The 25,040-nt window shown below is 46.4% G+C and overlaps 1 protein-coding gene across 1 annotated transcript in view; it reads left to right on the plus strand.

The window, feature by feature from the left end:
- The first annotated feature begins 1,434 nt into the window (after nt 1-1,434).
- Nucleotides 1,435-25,040, plus strand: part of LOC140415849 (cAMP-dependent protein kinase inhibitor alpha-like) — a 209,516-nt gene continuing 185,910 nt past the window's right edge. The window contains exon 1 of the mRNA XM_072501088.1: nt 1,435-1,689. The gene's annotated coding sequence lies outside the window, so the exon portion shown is untranslated. The remainder of the gene's footprint in view (nt 1,690-25,040) is intronic.

The raw sequence follows: 25,040 nt of genomic DNA on the forward strand, positions 1-25,040 counted from the left end.
TTAGAGAACCCCAAAATGTATCATGGCGTTCACCTGACCCACAACTTTTAATAGATTGTGGTATGGGGAGCACACGGCCCACTCTACGGATGTGGTACAGCAGAAATAGAAAAGTATTTTTTAAAGCAAAACAATGTTTACTCTATGAACTCAAGTTAACCTTTTTAAAACATACAGTGAACATCTTAGTAACCATTAATTCAAATACAACCCACAAACTCTACAACACTAAGTAATCCTTTAAGCTTTCCTTTTAACATCCACACGACTTAAAAACAAAACCTTTAACAAAAGCACATCTGGTTAAAGTCACTACTGAAAACATTTATAATTCTGAATTCACCAAATGATCAAGAGATAGTCTTTCATGACAGAGAGAACAACAGTACAGCTGCTGTGTCTGGCTTCAGCTCCAACACTGAAAATGAAACTAAAACACACCCTGCAGCAAACAGCCTAAAACGAAAGTAAAAAGCTGACAGACAGCCCAGCTCCATCCACACTTTGACATCACTGATAAACACCCATTTCTTAAAGGTACATTTCTTAAGCACCCATTTCTTAAAGGTACTCTCACATGACACAGTGTACCATCCAGAAGATGCACTGCAGAATTCACAAAGGTTGCTTCAACAGCACCTTCCAAAACCACGACCTCTACCATGTTGAAGGACAAGGGCAGCAGACACATGGGAACACCACAACCTGCTAGTCTCCATCCATTCACTCCCTGTTGTTGGGTCAAAATCCTGGAACTCCCTCCCTAACAGCACTGTGGTGCACCTATCTGTACCACAGGTACTGCAGCGGTTAAAGGCAGCTCACCACCACTTCTCAAGGGCAACAAATGCTGGTCAAGCCATCAACCCCCATACCACAAAATATGGCGGAGGAGGGAGTCCCAAAAACAGTCACAATTTGTAAAGTTTAAAAATTAGGCTTCATCTTTTTCTCCATGGGGTTTCTAATACTTAGTTGTCATCTGCAGCCCTAGAGGGAAAACCTACAGGAATTGCCCCCGAGATCTGGAGACAGCAACCGTGCCGGAAATCCAAGGTCTCCACTGAATCTCACAGTTCGACACATTCAAGACAAGAAAACAATGGTTCCGAACAGTGCAGCTTTAGCTTTTTTTTTTGGACGGACATTGAACGATGGTAGGCGTGTGTGAGGATTTGAACTGTGTGCGCCTGTCTGGTGGTGTCATCCCAAATTCCCGTTCATCTAAATCTGCATTTGCTCCATGTATTGTAGTTGGCAGCGCTGCTAGAATGCAAATACAGGGGGGGGGGGGGCATTGTTGTGGAGCGCGCCACCAGTCCCAGACAGGAGGGGTGGCCACAGAGATACACATCGAAAACCGGGCACGGGGCATTTCTTTTTAGGGGGCGGTGCGATTGGCAGTCGGGTGCAAGCGTGGGCGGGCGCTGACCGCAGCTGGACGCTGGCTTAGATTCTGATGAATTTCCTCCGCAGTGACCGCGCCTCCTCCCCCCCCCCCCCCCCAGTGGTGGCGCTGAAGTCGCTGTCTTGGTACCCGATACATTGTGTCACTGGTGAAACCTTGCACAGAATGACGCGGTTTGGATGTGTGAATTACAAGGGAATTCCTGCCTTGACTTGAACCCAATTCCCCATCCAGCTCAGAAAGATTGCATTTTCCTCTGCTGTTTCATTTTCATCACTCGGGTAAGCGACGCAATACTTTATCATTAAAAAAAAATACTGGGTGCTGAACTTGCATGAATTGTATTCTGGCTGACCAGTGTCAGATTTAGGAAGCTCTCTGATCCCCCCCCCCCCGCTTCCCTCCCCGGTATAAAGGAGGACATTTCCCCTCTGCCACGATTCCCTCTTTCGCCAGTCACACAACCGCCTTAGTTCAGTCGAATTGGTGTCAGGTTTTTTCCCCCGCCCCAATCCAGGACAGCGGCTCCTTGCTCGGATTAATTTCGAAGCAAGGGAGCGAGTCAACGGATTGCAATTACATATCAGTGGGCCAACTGGTGCTTAAACAGAGTAATTGCTTTGGAAGTCATTTTTAGAAATGTAGGCGTGGGGATTTTTAAATGGTTTTGAGACAAGTTTTTTTTTAAATCGTACCCCCCCCCAAAAAAAAAATCTGTGCTATGATAGCTCCAACTAATATTTGAGTTTCCCTCAGTGACTGCATGGTAATCACATGCATTGTAAATCACGGGATTTAAATTGGACCTGGAAGTTGCTGTGTGAAGTGGTGGAAAAATATTCCACGTCAGTATATATTTTGCATTGGCTTCAAGGGTCTTTTAAGATCTTGGACGAAGTTGTCTGGTCGGAGCAATTAGATTTTAAAATGTATTTTAATTCGTAATTTTGTAATAGCCTGTTCTATTTATAACTAATTTAGTTGGTTAATTATTTTAATAAGGTTTTTTTTTTAAAGTGTGGGAATGAACCCATCCCACTGTTGACGCCACTTGGTTCAGTTGCGATTACAGAGTTATTCTGTTGGCCTCGCCAGTGTTCATACTGAAACTCTGTAAATATTGGCTCATTCACATTTCCAGCTGTTTCTGGAGACTCAACAATATCGGCTGGGGAATTTAAAAAAAATCGTTCTTCAGATGCGTGTGTCGCTGGAAAGGCCAGCATTCATTGGGAATTTCTTGGCAGTCTGATTTCCTGGAAGAGCCAGAATCAGATTTTCCCATTTGGATGAAAACACAGTTTGGAGTTGTGGGCCTGCCGTAGTAGATATTCTCCTGAAGCAGACTTGTATTGGGGCAGTATGGAGCTCTGTAATGTTGCAGCCTGTTCCTGCGTTTATATCAACATTATACCGACTCGTGCTGTGTTTACTTTTAATAGTTGGGGTACTTCAAAATAATTATATGTGAAGAGCATTGAAAGTCGTGATTAAATGCAAGCCTTTTTACAAAACAGTTTGTAGAGATGAGTGCAATGAACTGAAAGACTATTTTGTAACAGCAATAATGGAATGACCCATTGTACCATGTTTCAAATAAAGACTTGCATTTTATAGAGAGTCTTTCATCACCCAAGGACGTCCCAGGGGCTTTTCAGGCAATTAGGTACTTTACAGAAGTTCAGTTCCTGTTATCGGAAACTCGCAGCAAGCCCCTGCAAGAGAAATGCGATAATGACCATCTAATCTATTTTAGTCATGTTGGTTAGAGTATAAATATTGGTCAGGACACTAGGGATAACCTCCCTGCTTTAAAAAAAAAAATAATGGTGCCCCAGGTCTTTCCACCACCTAAGGGGGCAACTGTTGCTTTGGTTTAATGTCTCATCTGAAAGATTACCTCTGACAGTACAGCACTCCCGCCAGCACTGCACTGGAGTGGTAGCCTAGATTTGAAACCATGTTGCCTTTCAAACATTCTGAAAGTATTTCATATTTGTAAGGGATGTAAAAGTCACCACAGCCCCAGATGACCATAGGCTGCTCTCCCTATTGCTGGAGAGGGAGCTGACTAGTGGTGATTTCACCTGAGGGTTACCATATCTCAGGCGAGGGGCAATGTTAATGTTGTTTGAAACCTATTTGGTAAGTAAAGCCCATTATTGGTTTGAATTCTGGTCCCATTTTATGGGAGCTTTTTTCAAAAAAATCTCTCCTGTATGGAGGACAAGACTATCTTTTTTCAGAGCATATATATACATGTGTAAATAAACCCAATACAATTAGTTCCTCCTGCAAACTTCATTGTAGTACTATTGGGAGTTTAACTTCTTAGATTTAACATATCCAGGTTGGAATGGAACATATCCACTATGGAAGGGAAAATTGGGCATTTGTATTATCACATTTCTTTTCTAAAATATTTGCTTTCACTTGTTAAGGGTAGTCGAAGTCACAAACAGAAATATGTAGCAAGCAGGAGAGTGATTCGTAAGTTGGACACTTTCCTCCTTGAGATAACTGCCGTCTGGTGTTACTTCCCTTTGTAGGCAGCCCCTCTGAGTTAAGGATGACTTACTTCCACATAGGAGTCCAATATGCAACCTATTGTCTCTGTCACAGGCGGTGCAGATGATGGTTGGATAAGTGGATCGGTGGGCTTCCCGGGTTGCCACAAACTCCTTTTTTCTGTTGACGTTTGGCTTCAGCTTGCTCTTGGTGATGAAACTCGGTGTTCAGCTCTTCTCTGCTATTGGAAAGAAACAGAAGGATAGTAATCTCGGGCAGTGCGGACGGCATGGTAGAACAGTGGTTAGCACTGTTGCTTCACAGCGCCAGGATCCCAGGTTCGATTCACTGCTTGGGTCACTGTCTGTGCGGAGTCTGTACGTTCTCCCCATGTCTGTGTGGGTTTCCTCCCACAAGTCCCGGATTATATTATAATCGGGAGAACAGTGTGTTCTTTATGTCCCTGGATTAGGGAAATTGTGGGCCTGTGATGAGTTTAGCTTTGGTGACCACCAATTTGCCAATGGTCAAGGAATTTCCAATGAAGGCTAGGCCATAGTTGATGCCCAGATGGCTCAGTTGAGAAAAGTCCCAGTTTTGATTCTTGGTCTGTGCTGCACCAGTACACCTCATTGATGGAGGTGGTAAAATTGTCCCCGATGACCTTCGATTGTTGGAATTGCAAGCATGCAAGTAATGGTGATGACTACACCCTCTCGCCTCCGTCCTCATCTTTTGCGAGTCCATTGGCACTGGCTAAATGTTCTCCTGAATAATGAATAGCCACTTGTGGGCATGACAGTGGAAGGGTGTTTAACAGACTACTTGAATAATGAGTTAATGGGTTAGAAATAAGTCTGCCGGGTATCACACGGGTGTCTGTTAAATGTCCCACCTAATAATGAGTGTCATTTATCACTGGAGCTGAGCATTGAGTCGTATATATAACGAGTGGGCAATATGATGAAGACCCTATTCTCATTATCGTCCAAAACATATTACTACCTCAATGACTTCAGGGAAGAAAACACTGACAAGATTTTTGGGTAGGTGTTCTATTCCCATCACAATTGCTGAGTGCTTTTGTACTGTATATTAAATAAAACGCTATTTAGTTCATCCAGCTTGCTCTATTTATAGCTTCACAGCCAGAATCCATTCAGATAATTTTCATCTATTTCCTTTCCAGCTGTTTTTGACAATGTTCATTGGTAGTGAAATTGTGCAGGGGTGGGAGTAGTAGCCTATCATGTATGACAATAGAAGGAAAAATTGAACGCCAATCTCTGCAAATGTATTCCGTAAACAGAGAGAAATAAAGAATTATGAACCACAGTCGGGAAGGAGAGTTTTGCTGAAAAGTCACTTGAGTGATCTTCAGCTTTACCTGTTATCTACCTGTGATTTTGCTGAATACACCTTTTAGTTGTAACTCTTCTTCCTGGATGTCATCCAGGAAGATAATTGCATCAACACAATTTGAATTGAATTGGATTTCCTGTGCAAGTATTATTGCAGAGAACTGCCCCTTTTTATATCCAATGAACCATTAGAATGGAACTTCATGCTAATAGTGTACTGCTATTAAAAGCACTTTTGTGGCATAAATGGCTTGAGAGGAAGTGCTACAGCTGCTGAAAGCCTACAAGGAGGTAGTTCATGCTGCGCCTCTGGAGAAGAAATGGCACTGGCACTGATAATTATAGAGGCTGCCATGTTGATTAAGACTGTGAGTGCGGTTTAGTGGATGGAAGTCATTACTATTAATGTTCCATTATGTAACTGGGTACGTGTCAAAATGCATTAGTTAATCCCTTTCAAATGATGATAATTATAGTCTGGTGGGACAGATGTAAGTTTTTCAGAGTACATACTTTAATAATACTTTAATACTCTTTGGATGACAAAAAGTGACATTGGAATGTTAAGTTCAGAAAGTGAATATTTCACTTATTTGATAGTAATAATCATCCTTAGCTGAGAAATGTTAACATAAAAAAGTATCTTGTGTAAAGCATACAAAGGAAAAAGTTAATATCTCCTGACCCACAGATTAAATCCCTATCCTTTTGAGAGCTCCACTGCTAATTTGACAGCAAACTCAAGGTACCAAATCTAATCTATTTTGGTTCTGAATAAATTGAAATGTGGAATGCCATTTGAATTTATTTATTTTACATATTCCATCTTCTTTCGCTTCTTCACCATCCATTTGCTCCAATTATGTTTCTTCAGTTGAAGATCACCCTGTGTCTTCCTCTCAGGAGAGGATGGACAGGTGTTCAAGTCCTAGACCTCTGCTGTTGCTGCTCTTTACCCAACCAGGAGGAAAGTCATAGTCATAGAGATCTACAGAACAGAAAAGGTCCTTCGGCCCATTACGTCTGCGCCGGTCAGAAACAACCACCTAAATCGACATGAATGATTTAGATTGCATCGGTTCATGGGCCAGAAAATTGATTGGAGCCTTCCCAATTCTACTGGTGTTACTTTGTCAGAACTACAGTGAAAAGCCCATTGACCTGCACAAAAGGCATTTACACAGCAGTTACGGCAAAGTAACGGCAGTGTGGGCACGGTTCACACAAATTCCAATTGAACTGCTGGGAAGGTAAATGAGTTTAATGCACATTAGTTTGCGAATAACACAGCAATTTGTGGCAACAAAGAGATATGCCAGGAGTTGTAAATTGTCAGAAATTGCCACTTTGCTGTTAATGTCGCAAAAACATGAGGGTGCTATTGTTTCATTAATGTGAAAATAATTGCTGCTTTTGCATTGTTAAATCAAACTGGATAAGCTGCAGAAAGTAAGGCTCGTCTTCAAAACATAGGACATATTTAACAATGAAATTTGTGAATCTGTAATGCGAGTAATCCTCTTCATCCCAGAAAGTGAAAAATTTAAAGTGTGGAGTCTGAAATGAACTTTTCTTTCTTCTGCTTTTCTGACTACTTTTCTGTCTCTATCTAATCTGTATTTCTTTTGCCTGATTCTAATCCACCCTTTTTATTCTGTTTCTTTCTTTCTTTAAAAAAATGATTAAGGAGACAAACTGTTTGTCCTGTCATCCAGTAAGTTCCCGCATGCTCCATTGACCTTGCTGTGATCAGCTTGCACTTTTGCTTCAATAATGCTTTGAGCTGAGAGTAAGAAAACAAAAATCTAACAAATGGGGTGCATAGTGAGGTGCCCTGCTCCAGCAAGTTCTAGACCACTATTTCTTCCTTTCTATCTCTACCCCAAGTTTATGGAATGCTGTTACAAAGGTGTATCTCCTCCGCCAATGTTTATACAGCAGTTTCTGTATGTGGATGACATTGTGTGACTTGACCATGGCTGATATCCATTTTCTTATTCTTGGCTTGGGATGATGGGAGGAGGTGTGTGGGATGCAGGGTGGTGTGGTGGTTGATGTTGCCATTATTAATTAGTATAATTCACCACTCCCATTCCCCTGTAGCGATGGGTGCAGGGCCTGCAAAACCCCATAGACATTGACAGGTCCAGAATACCCTGCCACCAGCCAATGGCGGGCCGCCTCCAGAAAATACGCCACGGGGGTGGCTGGAAAATCCAGCTCCATGTTCCGAAGAAGAAAAGAGGAATTATTTCCAGGCCAATATTTATCTTTCAATCAACATCATAAGAAATAAAGATGATCTTGTTATCATCACATTGTTTGTGGGAGTTTGCAAGGTACAATCGGCTGCCATGTTTCCTACATTATAACTGTGACCGCACTTCAAAAGTGCATCATGGCTGTAAAGCACTTTGAGACATTTGTGGTCCTGAAAAGTGCTACATAAATGCAAGTCTTTTCTCGATCCTGCATTTTCATGATATATTACTTCCTGTATTACAAAGCGACTGTACCTCTAATGTACTTAGTTGATTGTAAAGCATTTTAGGATATCCTCGGGCCATGGAAGATACAAGATAATTGTAAGTCTTTCTTTCATGAGATCAAACTAACTAGGCATATTTAAAAATAAAACTCCATTCGCTTTCTTCAGGATCAGCAGTACAGGATTGATGAAAGAAAGACCTTTGAAAATGGATTAAATTAATCATCTGTGTGCCAATCCCCTCATCTGTTGGCTTGGTGGCGACGCATGACCGCGACGCATGACCAGGACTAACAGCTGAACAGTTTGAAAAAGGTATAAATGTCTTTTCCATGACAATAAAACCCTTCTCAAAAGATATCTTCTTTCAACAACATAATTGAAAATAGGCTCCCAGGTATTTAACCCTTTCCCAATTGAAACCACAGCGCATCAATTGCCAAAGCAAATACAGATAAATTCCAATTGTGTAGTATTGATTTTTCTTTGGTAAATTTTCTAACCAATTGCCATTGTGACGCTTGGAAGATTTTAGGAAAACTTGGTTAAATATGAAGTGGGAAATTTTAGGGTTAAAAGCCTGAGTTAGTGTGTGTTTGACTGTAGTTGTCATCTTTTAAAAAATATATATAATTTTGTTTGCAGAGTCTGGGTGTTTTCAGCAGCCAGAAGATGAAATTGATGAAGGAATGTGTTTATCAGTCTGGGCTACTGCAGTGGTTTGACTGGGGAAGTCCCTGGCGATAGGAGCAGCCTGCAGAGATGATGTTGCAGCTTGGGGAGATGAGGTCATTGCTGGGTGGAGCTCAAAGGCAGGGAGGCAGTGAGTTTGGAGAAGTTTTGAGAGAGAGAGGAGCTGAGTTGTGATCTGCCTGACTCGAGTCCACAATTCTTTCCAATAGGATAGTTTTTGTTTTAAAAGCGTAATATTTTAAAGCATAGCCGTCTTGTCTGAAGACAAGGAAGAGGTTGAAACACAATCTAGTTGGAGCAGTTATTTGAAGAAATTCAGCCAGAGCAAAGGGTTCCGACCAGTGCCAGAATCTGTTCTGTACTACAGGTATTAACTCTATGCCCTGCTAATTTGAAGCTGGATTAAGAGCTGTATGTTTCTTGTTGGTGGGAAATTTTATAGCTGTTGGTCATTGTAAGCTGTTCTTTTTGGGTATGAAGTTAAAAGTTTAATAACATGTTCATAAAGCTTTGATTTAGAAATACGAAAACCTTACTTTTTCATGCAATCACTCCTTGAACTAATCATTCGTTCAACAGTATCCTAGCCACTGTTGGGGTCTGGTCTGGCATCATAATACCTTGCAGTATTGGCATTATGTCACTGTCAAGTACAGCTTTTCTGGTAGCTATTTAAAAACTCCAACAGTCTAATTGGCAGAGACATTACTTGGTTCCAAGCCTGCTCATTGTATATCCTTTAAAACAGGGTTGTGGTGGAAGAAACAGCACGGAGTGGGGTGTTAGTGCAGGAGCAGACACAAAGGGCTCAATTGCTACGTATGGTCTGATTCTGATTCTACAGTGACCCGCCCCAGAAAATTGCAAGGCGCGTCAAAATTTGCCCTTTTGAAGTGCATTCTTGGGTATCAATCGATGTGTACTTGAAACCTATCTAAATCCCAGAGGTAAATTGAATTTATGAAGCTTGTTCAAGAGGTGACTTTTATAGTAAGGAAGTTTTACAAAGGCAATGTCTTCAAGCATTTGGAAAATCTTACTTGCTTCAAAGATAGAGGGCATATTTCAGTATTGTCAAGATGACCTTGCAAGTAACTGATACAATGATACTCTGATATGGCTAAAAGTAGTGTTTTTTTTTCTGGTTTTCTGCAGACTGCTGGCCGGCCAGTTTGTATCATGTTGGCTCTGTTAAAATATACAGCAAATTTGAGGCTTAGCTTTGTATCACTACATCTATCAGTAGAACATTTATATATTGCATTCAACAAAACATATGAACAAGGATCAGGAATAGGTTATTTGGCCCCTTGAGCGTGCCCCACCATTTAATAAGATCATGAATGCTCTGTATGCCTGTGTTTCCGACTATATCACCTTCCAGCTGAACCAGGCCCACCAAAGTGCCCAAGCTGCAGGATTTACTACCATTACCGCATTCAGGGGGCGATTGATGGCATGCATGTCACCCTGTGAGCACAGGGCCATCTGTTAATACAGAGTGCCCTGTATTAACAGGAAGGGGATCCACTCCCTGAATGTTCAGATCATGTGCAACCACCACCTCCCAAATTGTGCACATGTGTGAATGCAACCCAGGATGCGTTCCTGACCACTACATCTTACGGCACCTGGAGATCCCTATTTCTTTGAGGAACACCCCACGACACTGGTAGGCTCATGCGGGACAAGGGTTACCCGCTAAGGTCAAGTCTGACGATGCAGGTATGGAGGCCTGAGACCGAGTCAGAGACCCGTTACAATGACGCCCATGCTGCCACCTGAGCTGTCATTGAGAGGTGCTTCGGCCTTCTGAAAATGCGGTTCCGCTGCCTGTTCTGCTTTGGTGGTGCCCTGCAAGCACACCCCCCAGAGACTCTCCCGATTTATGGTGGTATACGGTGTGCTCCACAATCTGCCACAGCAGCGTGGCAACATGCTGGAGGAGGAGGGACAAGCGGCCTTGTCTAAGGAGCTAGAAGAAGTGTTCCAGGAGTGGCTGGAGGATGAGCCGGAGGACGGGCAGTAGCGAGGGTAACCTGCTGTGAGGAAACCTCTGGTGCTCCGCCGTTTTTGCAAGTCTGACTTCTGTCTTTCTGCTGACAGCACGCTCACACCCAACCTCTGAACGGGGTCTGCATCGGGGCATTTGATCTTGGACTACTGTGCCTGGGGAGGTGGGTGGACTGGAGGGCAACAGGGGGTGGGGATACAGGCACGCCCACTATAAAGATGAACATGACAGAGGCTTCATATGTATCTGGTGTTATATGTTTTAATAGTGAACATTTTCACATGTTCTGGGCATGTCCGAAGCTTGGGGGATTTTGGCAGGGGTTTGCAGATGTCATGTTCACGGTGTTAAAAACAAGGGTGGCACTGAGTCCAGAGGTGGTGATTTTTGGGGTGTCGGAAGACCCGGGAATCCAGGAGGAGAAGGAGGCAGACGTTCTGGCCTTTGCTTTCCTGGTAGCCTGGAGACGGATACTATTAGCTTGGAGGGACTCAAAGCCCCCGAAGTCGGAGACCTGGCTAACTGACATGGCTACCTTTCTCTGTTTGGAGAAATTCAAGTTCGCCTTGAGAGGATCACTGTTAGGGTTCGCCCGGAGGTGGCAACCATTCGCCGACTTGTTCGTGGAAAATTAACCGTCAGCAGAAGGGGGTGGGGAGGGAGACGGCTTTTGCACTATGTTTATAGTTTCATGTATAATGTTAATATGTTGTTATAATATACCTCAATAAAATATTTATTTTTTTAAAAAGTGAACATTTTACTGTGACAGACTTCCATTCCTCCTAGCTCCAGATAGTGACCCATTCAGTGCTCCTCACTCATCTTGATCTTTTGTGGTCCAGTGCTACGTCTAGGTGTGTCCTCAAGATGCACATCCGTGGTGGAGGCAGCCTGCTGCTTTCCGCGCCCTCTGGCATTTGCCCTTGGCAAAGGCCTTTGACGTTCATTGGAGGCCCTGGAGCCGGGGGGGCCCTGTCCATCTTAATGGTGTCACTGGCATCGTCAGGCCACCCTGTTCTATCCGCTGTCCTTGAGGTGCATGCCGTGTTGGCCTCTAGTGCTTCCTCTTCCCTGACTGTGCCTGTAGGGCCCTGGGGGAATCCATGGAACGGAGGAGCAGCTGGACTGAGCTCCAGAGGCATCTGAACATCTGGCACTGCAAGTCCTGGAAAATCCCCATTGTCAGCACTATGGTGCTGACACCCATGCTCTGCGGTGCCTGAACAATGTCCACCTGTGTCTAGGACATGTTCCTCTGACTGGATCATGATGTCAACGCCCTCAGCCATGGTCGTCACAGACTGAGCAATGCATTGGACACCACCACTCAATGCGGATGTCATGCTCCGGGCTTTCCACTGTGGTCCCCACCCTAGCAGTGTTGGCATCGCTGCCGCATTTTCGGAATCATCTCCTGTGCCTGCAGCCTTTGGGTCTAGAATTGGCCTTAGTCGCTGGAATGCCACTGACACCTCTCCTGAATGTCACAGCTGTGTCCTGTCCTTTCGGATAACCTTGTCCTGAGGCTTGGCATCTAGCTGGGGCCCAGCTGCTTCCTGGGATCCAGCAGACCTCCTAACTGCTGTTTCCCTTGGGTGTTCTTGCCTCCACCTGATGTACATCAGCAACTGTGTATTTTGCCCCAGACGCCTGTCCACTAATGTCGCCCATCGAGATGTGTGTATCTGCATTCATAGAAGGTGCGAGTGATTAGCTGTGACGCATTGACTATTGTGGAGTCTCGGTTGTTCTCTGGAAGGGAAGGGGAGGGGAGGGGAGAGGGAGAGGGAGGGAGGGGAGGGGAGGGGAGAGAGAGGGAGGAGAGGGGAGGGAGGGAGAGAGGGGAGGGGGGAAGAGAGGGAGAGGGGAGGGGAGAGAGGGAGGGGAGGAGAGGGGGAGAGAGGAGAGGAGAGGGGAGGGGAGAGAGGGAGAGGGTGGGGGTGAGGTGTACAACTCTGGATGGCCCAGCCTCATCAGATGGGAGATCCTGCGAGTCTGCAGACTACAATGAAGAATGAATCCGTTGTGAAGTCTAATAGACTGGATGTTAATGTATCAAACAATTAAGGATTGGGTGTGGAGTAGCACAGATGATGAACTGTAACTGCTGCAGTGTGGGTCACCTCCAGCCTGGGTTGACAGAATTCTTGTTCTGTGCCTGAAGGGAGGTCCTTGGCAATTATTTGCTGTGTCAGTCACAGTACAGTTTGCTACAGGTAGGGTGAGGAGGCGGGCCTCAAGTCTACCTCAGCCAGGACAGGGATTGAACTATCGAACCCTGTGACATTGCTTCAATCTGATCCACCCCGTAGCTACCTAATCAACTTGGCTATCTGCCACCCACCCCAAACACCACTGACTAGAAATGACCTGTATGAAACTGATTTTGGCCAGGAGCACAAACCAACCATTATTTTGGTACCAAAGTGATAATCTCATAAAGAGAGGCCAGGGTTTTGGGGAAATTGAAATTGTCTCACGGATACATTAGTGGTTTGGATAAATTGTGGTTTGATGAAGTACATCATTGCAGAGAGGGGAATGTGTGCCTTATCTAACTAAGCTTTACGGGTTAGGGAACATATCACAGCTGTGATGATGAAGGCTATCTTGGAGGGATCTTGCAGTGTAGAGCTCACGAATAGGAAGGGTCAATCACAATGTTGGGGTTATACTATAGGCCTCCTAACAGCTAGTGGAATACAGAGGAACAGATATGTAGACCGATTCTGTGTTGTTGTGGAGGGTGATTTTAAATTTCCCCCACTGGGACTCCCTTAGTGCCAAAGATTTGGATGGAGACCAATTTGTTAGGTGTGCCCAAGAGGGCTTTTTGAAACAGTATGCAGATAGTCCAACTAGGGAGGGGGCCTCACTGACCTTGTATTGGGGAATGATTCGGCCAGATGACCAAGGTTTCAGTAGGGGAACATTTTTGGAATAGGGATCATAATTCTGCACATTTTGAATACTCATGATAAGGACAAGAATGGTGCTCCAGTGAGGGTGCAAAATTGGGCAGGAAAGCGAATGACAACAGAATTCAGCAAGTGCTGGAGAATATGGATTGGGAGCAGCTGTTTGAGGGTAAATCCACATTTAATATGTGAGAGTTTTTTTAAAGAGAAGTAGATTAGCATGCAGGACAGGCATGTCCCTGCAAAAATAGGACAAAATTGGCAGGATTAGGGAACCATGGATAACCCTGGAAATTGAGAGACTATTCAAAAAAAAAAACAAGCATACAGAAGATCTCGGCAACTAAAAACAGACAAAGCCAATGAAGAATGTAGGGAAAGTAGGAACAAACTGAAACAGGGAGTTAGGAGGGCTAAAAGAGTCCAGGAAATGTCATTGGCAAGCAGGGCCAAAGAAAATCCCAAGGTCTTAAGTTATGCGTGGAGTCCGAGGAAGTTGGGGAGGTCCCGAATGAGTACTTTGCATCGGTATTCACCAAGGAGACACGAGGATGTTGAGGTTAGGAATGGGTGTGTGAATGCTGGGTGTGTATGTCAGCATAATGAAGGAGTAAGTGTTGGATATTTTGAAACGTATTAAGGTAGACAAGTCCCCTGGGCCTGATGGGATACATCGCAGGTTACTGTAGAGTAGAGAGGAAATAGCTGGGGCCTTTGCATCATCTTTGACTACAGGCAAGGTTCCAGAGAACTGGAGAATGGCCAATGTTGTCCCTTTGTTTAATAAGGGAAGCAGGGATAATCCAGGTAATTATAGGTTGGTGAGCCAGATGTAGGTGGTGGGGAAGCTGTTGGAGAAGAAACTGAGGGACAGGATTTATTCACGTTTGGAAGTGAATGGACCGGTTAGTGATAGGCAACATGGTTGTGTGCGGGGAAGGTCATGTCTTACCAACTTGATAGTTTTTTGAGGAGGTGACAAAATTAATTGATGAGGGAAAGGCTGTGGATGTTATCTATATGGACTTTAGTAAGGTGTTTGACAAGGTCCTTCATGGCAGACTGGTACACAAGGTAAAGTTGCATGGGATTTGGGGTGTGCTAGCTGGATGGATAAAGAACTGGCTTGGCAACAGGAGACATAGTAACAGTGGAAGGGAGTTTTTCCAGAATGGAGATCTGTAACTAGTGGTGTTCCACAGGGTTCAGTGCTGGAACCACTTGTTTGTACTATACACAAATGATCTGGAGGAAAATGTAGATGGCCCAATTAGGAAGTTTGCAGATGACACTAAGATAGGTGGAGTTTCAGATAATGAAGGGGACTGTCAGAGAATACAGCAGAATATAGATAGATTGGAGAGATGGGCAGAGAAATGGCAGATGGAGTTCAATCCAGACAAATGCGAGGTGATGCATTTTGGAAGATCAAATTCAGGTGTGAATTATGCAGTAAATGGCAGAACCCTTAGGAGCATTGACATGCAGAGGGATCTGGGTGTTCAGGTCCATAGTTCCATGAAAGTGGCAATGCAGGTGGATAAGATATACAAGAAGGCATACGGCATGCTTGACTTCATTGACTGAGGCATTGAGTACAAGAGTCATCCGACAGTTGTATAAAGCTTTAGTTAGGCCATATTGGAATATTGCGTGCAGTTCTGGTCACCACATTACCAAAAGGACATGGATGCTTTGGAGAGAGTGCAGAAAGGTTTACCAGGATGTTGTCTGGTCTGGGGGTGGTAGCTATGAGGAGAGGTTGAATATACGTGGATTGTCTTTGTTCGAAAGACGGAGGCTGAGGGGAGACCTGATGTAGATCTACAAAATTCAGAGATGTATAGACAGGGTGAATAGTCAGAAGACTCAGTTCCAAGGGGACACAGGTTCAAGGTGAGAGGGGGAATGTTTTGGGGTGATGTGCGGGGAAAGCTGTTCACGCAGAGGGTGGTGGGTGCCGAGAACACGTTGCCAGTGGAGGTGGTGGAGGCTGGCACGATAGCAACGTTTAAGATGTATCCCAATAAATACATGAATAGGCGGGAAATGGAGGGATATAGATCGTTTGGGCAATAAGTAGTTGGTCTAAATAAGAAATCTGAATGGGCCGAAGTGCCTGGTCCTGTACTGTATTGTTCTTTGTTCTGGAGTGTGTGTTTGGTGCCTGAAATGGAAAGTATGACTTTCTTCAACACATACTGTACCATGTTGAATTTCAAAATTCACAAAAAGGACATGAAGATTACAAAAAGAACCAAGTTTGGGCATTACAATTATGGCAAATATGCCCCTTTAGTGCTGCAGAAAACTAACAATAATTTCATAAAAGGAACATTTCTAAAGCTATGAGAAAATATGCATTTACAGAATAAAATGAGTGACCTTTGGGCCTCCTTCTGGAATATTCCTTGAGTAATCCTGTCCCTGCACTCTATTAACTGGCATTGCAGAGAAACTTTGTACCAGAAATAATGGAAAAGTCTGTATTAAGCACAGAACGAGTTCAAACAAAAGGATTAGTTTTATTTAGCGTCAACTGCAATGTAATAACTGACTGCACCTTTAATTCATACATTAAATCCTCAATGGTCTTGGGATAACTGCATTAGTATCACAGCAACTTTCTCATTGCATTGTAAAACAATTTAATTCTCTGCTGTTGCAACTTCGAAGTGCACTCAAAGAAATATTGTAATTGAACTAAAATTGGATTAAGGCCTTTTTAAATTACATTTGTTTAATGAATTTTTGCATTTAAAGTGGTGTGGGATGTTTCAATCAGGGAATGGAAGGTTTCAATTTTGGCCACAGCTTCAAGATTCCGAGGTCAGATGTGAAAATAGGTAGGGAATAGGCCAACACTCACCTCATTGATAGTTACCCGTTCCATAAGCCTGCTATTCTCCAACACGCTCTTACTTTTTCTAGAGAAGTTTAGAGATGCAATTCCAGAGCTGGGGTGGCACTGTAGTTAGCACTGCTGCCACACAGCACCAGGGACCCGGGTTAAATTCCGGCCTTGGGTGACTGTGTGGAGTTTGCACTTTTGCACTGTGTGGAGTTTGCACTTTTGCACTTTCTCCCTGTGTCTGTGTGTGTTTTCTCCGGGTCCTCTGGATTCCTCCTACAGTCCAATGATGTGCAGGTTAGGTGGATTGGCCATGATAAAATTGCCTCTTGGTGTCCAGGGATGTGCAGGTTAGGTGGGGTTACGGGAATAGGGCAGGGGAGTGGGGCTAGGTGGGCTGCTCTTTTTCAGAGGATTGGTGCAGACTCGATAGGCCGAAACAAGTGTAGGGATCGAGGGAGGTAGTGGTTAAGTGGAGCTCGGTGTTATCAATGTAGATGTGGAGACTGATGTGCTTTTGGATGATGTCACCGAGGGGCTAGCCGGTTATGTAACTGTCTAATAGTTTTTGTTTCGTTCCTCTATTTTTAACAGTTCACAATAACTTAAAACTACCCTTTGGTTGGTCTCATTGGCTCATGATCTGTTTTCATGCGCCAGAGAAATATTGTTGAGTTTACAGTGGGACTGTGCCAGCTGAAATGTTTATTAATTATTCCACTAGATATTAAAAAGATTAATCTTGTATTCAGAAACATTAGGGTGACACAATGGTTAGCACTGTTGTCTTATACCGAGGGCCCGGGTTCCATTCTGACCCTGGGTCACTGTCCGTGTGGAATTTGCACATTCTCCCCGTGTCTGCGTGGGTCTTGCCCCCACAACCCAAAAATGTGCAGGTAGGTGGATTGGCCACGCTAAATTGCTCCTTAACTGGGGGAAAAACAAATTGGGTTCTCTAAATTTATTTTAATAAAAGAAACATTAACGAGCAGCAAACCCCCCCCAAAACAAAATCCCCAAATGCTATGGTTTCCATTTGGAATATGCTTTCAGTGACATTTGCTGTAATAACTTGCTGTTGGACTTGCTTTGCTCATGATAGTTGTTAAGTGTAGCGCACACCTTGGGTTTGAGTTTGAGACAGTGCCAATGAAAATGATACAGCCATCTGCTGTTCCATTTGTATTGTGAAACTGTCAGTATTTTGCTGAATTTGAAAGCTGGTCTTCTAACCATTTTGTTGTGATACTCAACCTCCTTAGAAAGGAGAGCAGAGGTGACAGTTACAACATTTTAGATTTGGAATGGTTGCCTATAATCTGATTGCTAACAAGGCAATGCAAGTCGAAATGGCTGAATTTCATACCCATGCTGCTTTTATGTTGACAAAAGCAGGCTTTGGGATTCTTTGTTTAAGTTGGAATACTGGGAGCATGATGTTGAAATGGAGGTTATAGACTGTCTCTTTCACTTGTCTAACTTCATCCTACTGCTATTACTCGAGGCCTATGGAGGCAACTCATAAGCATGGATAGCCAATTGAAAGCGCAAAGCCATGGAATATTAAAGATCAGCTGATGAATACACAGCTTCTAGTTGGTTCCCAAGATTTGTTATTTGTTCTTTTAGTATCTCTGACATTACAAAGGCACTGACCACGTAGTGTGTGACTGGGAGTCTGGTAATGATGGCAAGTTCCCTTCCCTGAAGCACTTCAGTGAACGTTTTTCTACTGGCCTCAAATATTTAAATAAAAATAGGGACCTGGAGGTTAAATGGATTGATAGCAGTTATATTCACGACCACCGAACATCTGAAAACACTTTACAGCAAAGGAAGTACTTTTGAAGTGTAGTTGCTGTTGTAATATAGGATGGCAGGCAATTTGTGCACAGCAAGCTCCCACAAATAGCAGTGTGATGATGACCAGAAAACCTGCTTTGTGGTGTTGATTGAGGACTATGTATTGTTCTGGGCACAGCAGTAACTTCCCTATGCTCCCTATCAAGGGATCCGTTATGCCCACCAGAATGCTCAGACCGGGTCTCAATTTAATGCTTCATCCAAAAGATGACACTTAGTGTAGCATCACCTTGGTAATGCACTGGTGCATCATCCTTGATTGGAATAGGACTTGTATCCACAACCTGGCTCGGAGGCGAGAGCCTCGACTGACACATGGGGGATGATTAACATTGTGCTTGGACCATGGAAGGAATCGGCTTTAGGGTCATATATCCTGCTTGAGCATTTTGCTTTCTTATCTTCCAATAGTTGAGCTTTTAAAATATTGTTACCAATCGGTAGATATAATTGAAAGTAAAACATGGCAGTGATAAATCAACAAAAATGACCAATTTAGTGGGGATTGGGAGTGGGTGAAAGTCCTTTTTGGGATTTCTATTATCCACCTGTATTGGGAGATGGTTGCTCAGTGAATAAAGCCACAAAATCCCACGGGTTTTGAACAATCATAATCTATATTCGTGTCACACGTAGGCTTGCATTAACACTGCAATAAAGTTACTGTGAATGAACCGTAAAATTTAGCTCTGGTTGGACCGTTAACAGTCCCAAATTGGGACTCTGCCAATTTCTAATTTCTCACATGTAGAAAGAGATGCACATTGTGGAAGGCTGTAAGTTGCGTTTTGCAGTGGGCAGTGTGGTGATTTCACAACAGGAAATTTCTCCTCGGGGACTTATTTTCTGATGTGCATAAAGAGAGACAAAAGAAAGGTACAAAAACCTAGGTCGAATGATAGGAGTGGCACGTCATTGCCGGTAAGTGTCCCATGCAAAGAAAAATCCCAGAAAGGGACAGGAAAAGGAAAATGTCCCAGTTCAGTTAAAATGAGAGAGCTGAGGAAAAAGGCTCCAAATAGGAAAAGGACTGCCAGGAGTAAGTGAAGAAGTGTGTTGGAGGAGAAGCCTTGAAGATCAAAGAAAGCAGATGTTGGGGCAAAGGTACCCATTTTGGAGCAGTGGTGTTCTGCTTGCCGCAGCTGAAGATCCAAAATTATGCTGAGTTAGTGTTTTGGTTAAACTTGTGAATCCAGGGGAATGGAACCGGGGGAGATGAAATCAAAACCCTGTGAGGTGGGTTGTCATTGATACCATCCAAGTTGGAAAGGCCTTGAGAAAGTCCCCAGGTTAGATTTTCTTTTTAAAAAAAAAAAAAAAAAAATGTTTATTAAGAATTTTTAACAAGATTTTCCAAGAAAGATGGTTCCCCCCCCCCCCCCCCCCCCTCCCCCCCCGGGTTGCTGCTGCTGCTGTCCAACCTTCATCTAACTCTCCGCGAGATAGTCTAGGAACGGTTGCCACCGCCTGTAGAACCCCTGCGCAGACCGCCTCAAGGCAAACGTTATCCTCTCCAACTTGATAAACCCTGCCATACCATTTATCCAGGCCGCCACGCTTCGCCTCCATCCACATTAACAAGATCCTTCGCCGGGCTACTAGGGACGCAAAGGCCAGAATGCCGGCCTCTTTCGCCTCCTGCACTGCTGGCTCGTCCACTACTCCAAATAGTGCTAGCCCCTAGCTTGGCTTGACCCGGACTTTCACCACCTTAGATACTGTTCCCGCAACTCCCCTCCAGAACCCTTCCAGTGCCGGGCATGACCAAAACATATGGACATGGTTCGCCGGACTTCCTGAGCACCTCTCACATCTGTCCTCCACCCCAAAGAACCTACTCAGCCTCGCACCTGTCATATGCGCTCTGTGAACTACCTTAAACTGTATCAGGCTAAGCGAGGAAGAGGAATTAACCCTATTTAGGTCATCAGCCCACAGCCCCTCCTCCTCAATCTCCTCCCCTAGCTCCTCTTCCCATTTACCTTTCAGCTCCTCTACCAAATTCTCCCCCTCTTTCATCTCCTGGTATATCGCCGACTCCTTGCCCTCTCCGAACCATACACCCGAAATCACCGTCTTGAATCCCCTGTGCCGGGCGCAACGGAAATTCCCTCACCTGTCGCCTCACAAACGCCCTCACTTGCATGTACCTGAAGGCATTTCCCGGGGGTAGTCCAAATTTCTCCTCCAGCGCCCCTAAGCTCGCAAACGTCCTGTCGATGAACAGGTCCCCCATTCTTCTAATCCCTGCCCGATGCCAGCTCTGAAACCCTCCATCCATCCTTCCTGGGACAAACTGATGGTTATCCCTGATCGGGGACCACACCGAGGCTCCCATCGCTCCCCTATGTCGCCTCCACTGTCCCCAGATCTTTAACGTTGCCGCCACCACCGGGCTCGTGGTGTACCTTGTCGGCGAGAGCGGCAGTGGTGCCGTCACCAGCGCCCCCAGGTTCGTTCCTTTGCAGGACGCCATCTCCAACCTCTTCCACGCCTCTCCCTCCATCACTCACTTGCGGATCATCGCCACATTGGCTGCCCAGTAGTAGCCACCCAGATTCGGCAACGCCAACCCTCCTCTATCTCTGCTACGCTCCAGGAACCCCCCTCCTTACCCTCGGGGTCTTGCTCGCCCACACAAATCCCATAATGCTCCTGCTTACCCTCTTAAGGTAAAGGCCATGGTAATCACAATTGGGAGGCATTGGAATACAAAAAGAAACCAAGGGAGAACAACCATTTTAATCGACTGTACCCTTACCGCCCACGAGAGTGGCAACATGTCCCACCTTTTAAAGTACTCCTCCATCTGTTCCACCAGCCGCGTCAAATTAAGTTTGTGCAGTGCCCCCCAGCTCCTAGCTACCTGAATCCCCAAGTATCGAAAGCTCCTTTCCGCCCTCCTCAACGGTAGGTCGTCGATCCCTTTTCCCTGATCCCCCGGCTGCACCACGAAGAGCTCACTCTTTCCCACATTGAGCTTATAGCCCGAGAAGTCTCCAAACTCCCTTAGGATCTGCATGACCTCCACCATCCCCGCCACAGACAGCAACAAGTCATCTGCGTACAGCGACACTTGATGTTCCTCTCCCCCTCGGACCACCCCCTTCCATTTCCCCGACTCCCTTAACGCCATGGCCAAAGGTTCAATTGCTAATGCAAACAGCAGAGGGGACCGGGGGCACCCCTACCTCGTCCCTCGGTACAGCCGGAAATACTCTGACCTCCGCCGGTTCGTGACCACACACACCGGGGCTCTGCACAGGAGCTTAACCCAACTAATAAACCCTCCCCCGAACCCAAACCTCCTCAACTCTTCCCAGAGATACTCCCACTCTACTCGGTCAAAGGCCTTCTCCGCGTCCATGGCTGCCACAATCTCCGCCTCTCCCTCCACCGATGGCGCCATTATCACATTTAGGAGCCTTCACACATTGGTATTTAGCAGCCTACCCTTTACGAATCCCGTCTGGTCCTCGTGAATCACCCCCGGGACACAGTCCTCAATCCTCGTAGCCAACATTTTTGCCAGCAACTTAGCATCTACGTTGAGGAGTGAGATTGGTCTATACGACCCGCATTGCAGTGGGTCTTTATCCCGCTTCAAGATCAAAGAGATCGTCGCCTCCGACATTGTCGGGGGCAGGGTCCCCCTCTTCCTTGCTTCATTGAAGGTCCTTACCAGCAACGGGGCTAACAGGTCTACATACTTCCTATAAAACTCCACCGGGAACCCATCTGGCCCCGGGGCCTTCCTTGCCTGCATGCTCCCCAGTCCTTTAACCAGCTCCTCCACCCCAATGGGCACCCCCAAACCTCCTGCTCCTCCACCCTCGGGAACCCCAGTTGGTCCAAGAATCGTCGCATCCCCTCTTTTCCCCCTGGGGGCTGGGACCTATACAGCTCCTCGTAAAAGGCCTTAAATGCCTCATTCACTTTCACCGCACTTCGCACCGTAGTTCCCCTGCCATCCTTGACTCCACCTATTTCCCTCGCTGCCATCCTCTTACAGAGCTGATGTGCCAGCATCCGACTCGCCTTCTCCCCATATTTGTATATCGCCCCCTGTGCCTTCCTCTGCCTTCCCTGTGGTCAACAGGTCGAACTCCGTCTGGAGACTTCATCTCTCCCTGAGTAGTCCCCCATCAGGAGCCTCTGCATATCTCCTGCCCACCCTTAAAATCTCCTCCACTAACCTCTCCCTTTCCCTGCCCTCTCTCTTCATCCTATGAGCCCTGATTGAGATTAACTCTCCCCTGACCACCGCCTTCAGCGCCTCCCATACTGGCCTCCAGGTACCTTTCGATACACCCCCGCACCCTCCCACACACTTCCTCGTCTGCCAGCAGTCCCACACCCAACTGCCACATTGGGCGTTGGTCCCTCTCCTCCCCCAGCTCTAGCTCCACCCAGTGCGGAGCGTGGTCTGAAATGGCTATGGCCGAATACTCCGTTCCCTCCACTTTCGGGATCAATGCCCTGCCCAAAACAAAAAAAATCTATCCGGGAGTAGGCCTTATGTATGTGGGAGAAAAAAGAAAATTCTCTGGCCAAAGGCCTGGCAAATCTCTACGGATCTACTCCCCCCATCTGATCCATAAACCCCCTGAGCACCTTGGCCGCCGCCGCCGCCTCTTCCCCGTCCTAGATCTGGAACGATCTAATGCTGGGTCCAACACCGTGTTGAAATCCCCACCCATCATCAAGCTCCCTATCTCCAAGTTTGGAATACGCCCCAATATCCGTTTCATGAATTCAGCATCGTCCCAGTTCGGGGTGTATACATTTACCAGTACCACCTCGGTCCCCTGCAACCTACCGCTCACCATCACGTATCGGCCTCCATTGTCCGCTACTACGTTCTTGGCCTCAAACGACACCCGCTTCCCCACCAGTATTGCCACCCCTCTATTCTTCGCATCCAGCCCCGAATGGAACACCTGTCCTACCCATCCCTTCCTTAACCTGACCTGATCTGCCACCTTCAGATGTGTCTCCTGAAGCATGACCACGTCTGCCTTCAGTCCCTTTAGGTGCGCGAACACTCGGGCCCTCTTAACCGGCCCGTTTAGGCCTCTCACATTCCACGTGATCAGCCGGATTGGGGGGGCTACCCCCCCCCCCCCCCCTCCTCCTACCAACCCCGCCGACAAGCCATCTCCTATCTTAGGCCAGTCCCGTGCCCACGCCTCCCGCACCCTCCAGTCCCCCAGACGGGGAACCCCTGCCCCGACCACGTCTTCCATTTTCAGTTCCCCCTCGGCCAGTGCAGCAGCAACCCTATTGTCCCCCCCCTCCCCGTTAGATCCGCATCTGGCTCTTTTGCTCCCCCCATACTACTTCCGTGAGTCAGCTGACTTCTGCTGACCCCGGTTTCCCCCGCCTTCCCGTTGATCTCCCCGTGTGGGGGTCTCTCCTCCTCCTTACCTTCCTCCACCCCCCCCCCCCCCCTAGCGTGGGAAAAAGCCCGCGCTTTCCTGAGCCAGCCCCGCCCCCTGTGGCGCAGCTCCTGTTGCGGCCTTATCCCAGTTCCCCCATCCCCGAGTCTCCCCTCCCTCCAGTACCGACGCCCACATTTCCCACTATCTCGTCAACAGAATTTTTTTTTTTTTAAACAAGAACTCTTCCCACATCCCCATCCATCATCCCACCCATGAAACATTCTTTACCCATATTTACAACCCCGTATACAGTCAACATCCCCCCACAACCACAGCCCCTCAGATCGAGTCCAATTTTTCCATTTGGATAAAGGTCCAAGCCTCTTGTGGCGTTTCAAAATAATGGTGTCGGTCCTGATAAGTGACCCACAGTCGCGCAGGCTGCAGCATGCCGAACCTGTCCCTTTTTTTGTGCAGCACCGCCTTGGCCCGGTTGAAGCCCGCTCTCTTTGCCACCTCCGCACTCCAGTCCTGGTAGACTCGGATCACCGCATTTTCCCATCTACTGCTCCGCACCTTCTAGGCCCATCTCAGGACACTTTCTTTGTCCGCGAAGCAATGGAACCTCGCCACTATCGCCCTTTGCGGCTCATCAGTCCTGGGTCTCCTCGCCAGGACCCGGTGTGCTCCTTCCAGCTCCAGGGGGCTCCGAGAGACCTCCGCACCCATCAGCGAATGGAGCATCGTGCTCACGTATACCCCGGCATCAGCTCCCTCCACTCCTTCGGGGAGACCCAGAATCCGGAGATTCTTCCTCCTCGACCTGTTCTCCAGGACCTCTAGTCTCTCGGCCCACCTCCTGTGCACCGCCTCGTGCGCCTCCATCTTTACCGCCAGGCCCAGGATCTCGTCCTCGTTCTCATTAGTTTTATCCCTCACCTCACGGAGCTCCACCACCTGGGCCTTCTGGGTCTCCTTCAGCCCCTCGATCGCCAACAGCATTGGTGCCAGCACATCCTTTTTAAGCTCCTCCACACAGCGCCTGAGGAATTCCTGCTGGTCCGGCCCCCATGCTGCTCGATCTCCGCCCTCCGCCATCTTGTTTTTACCCCCTCGTTTTTGCCGCTGCTCCAAAGCCTCTTTCTCCGACGCTCCACTGCTAATCCCTGCCATACAATGTAAGGGATTCAATCAAAAAATTTCCGTTGGGGCTCCTCTGGAGAGCCCAAAAGTCCGTGATTGCGGGAGCTGCCGAAATGTGCGGCTTAGCTCCGCATCGCCGCAACCGGAAGTCCCAGGTTAGATCTTCAAGGTGAAGACTGGAATTCCTCGTGAAAGAGTGAGTTTGGTTGACTGTTTATTGACAGCTGGATGGATTATTGAGAAATCCATGGACTCTGTCATGGTTGAATCTGCCACCTATTGTGAGGTGTTTGACCACGGTTTGCTTGTTAATTCACATGTACCACATACTTACCCTGAATGTCTGTCGGATTTTATATGGTCAAAATTTTTGTTTGTTCAAAACCCATGGGGTTTTGTGGCTTTA

The sequence above is a fragment of the Scyliorhinus torazame genome, chromosome 1 (genome assembly GCF_047496885.1).
Source record: "Scyliorhinus torazame isolate Kashiwa2021f chromosome 1, sScyTor2.1, whole genome shotgun sequence".
NCBI classification, from domain to species: Eukaryota; Metazoa; Chordata; class Chondrichthyes; order Carcharhiniformes; family Scyliorhinidae; genus Scyliorhinus; species Scyliorhinus torazame.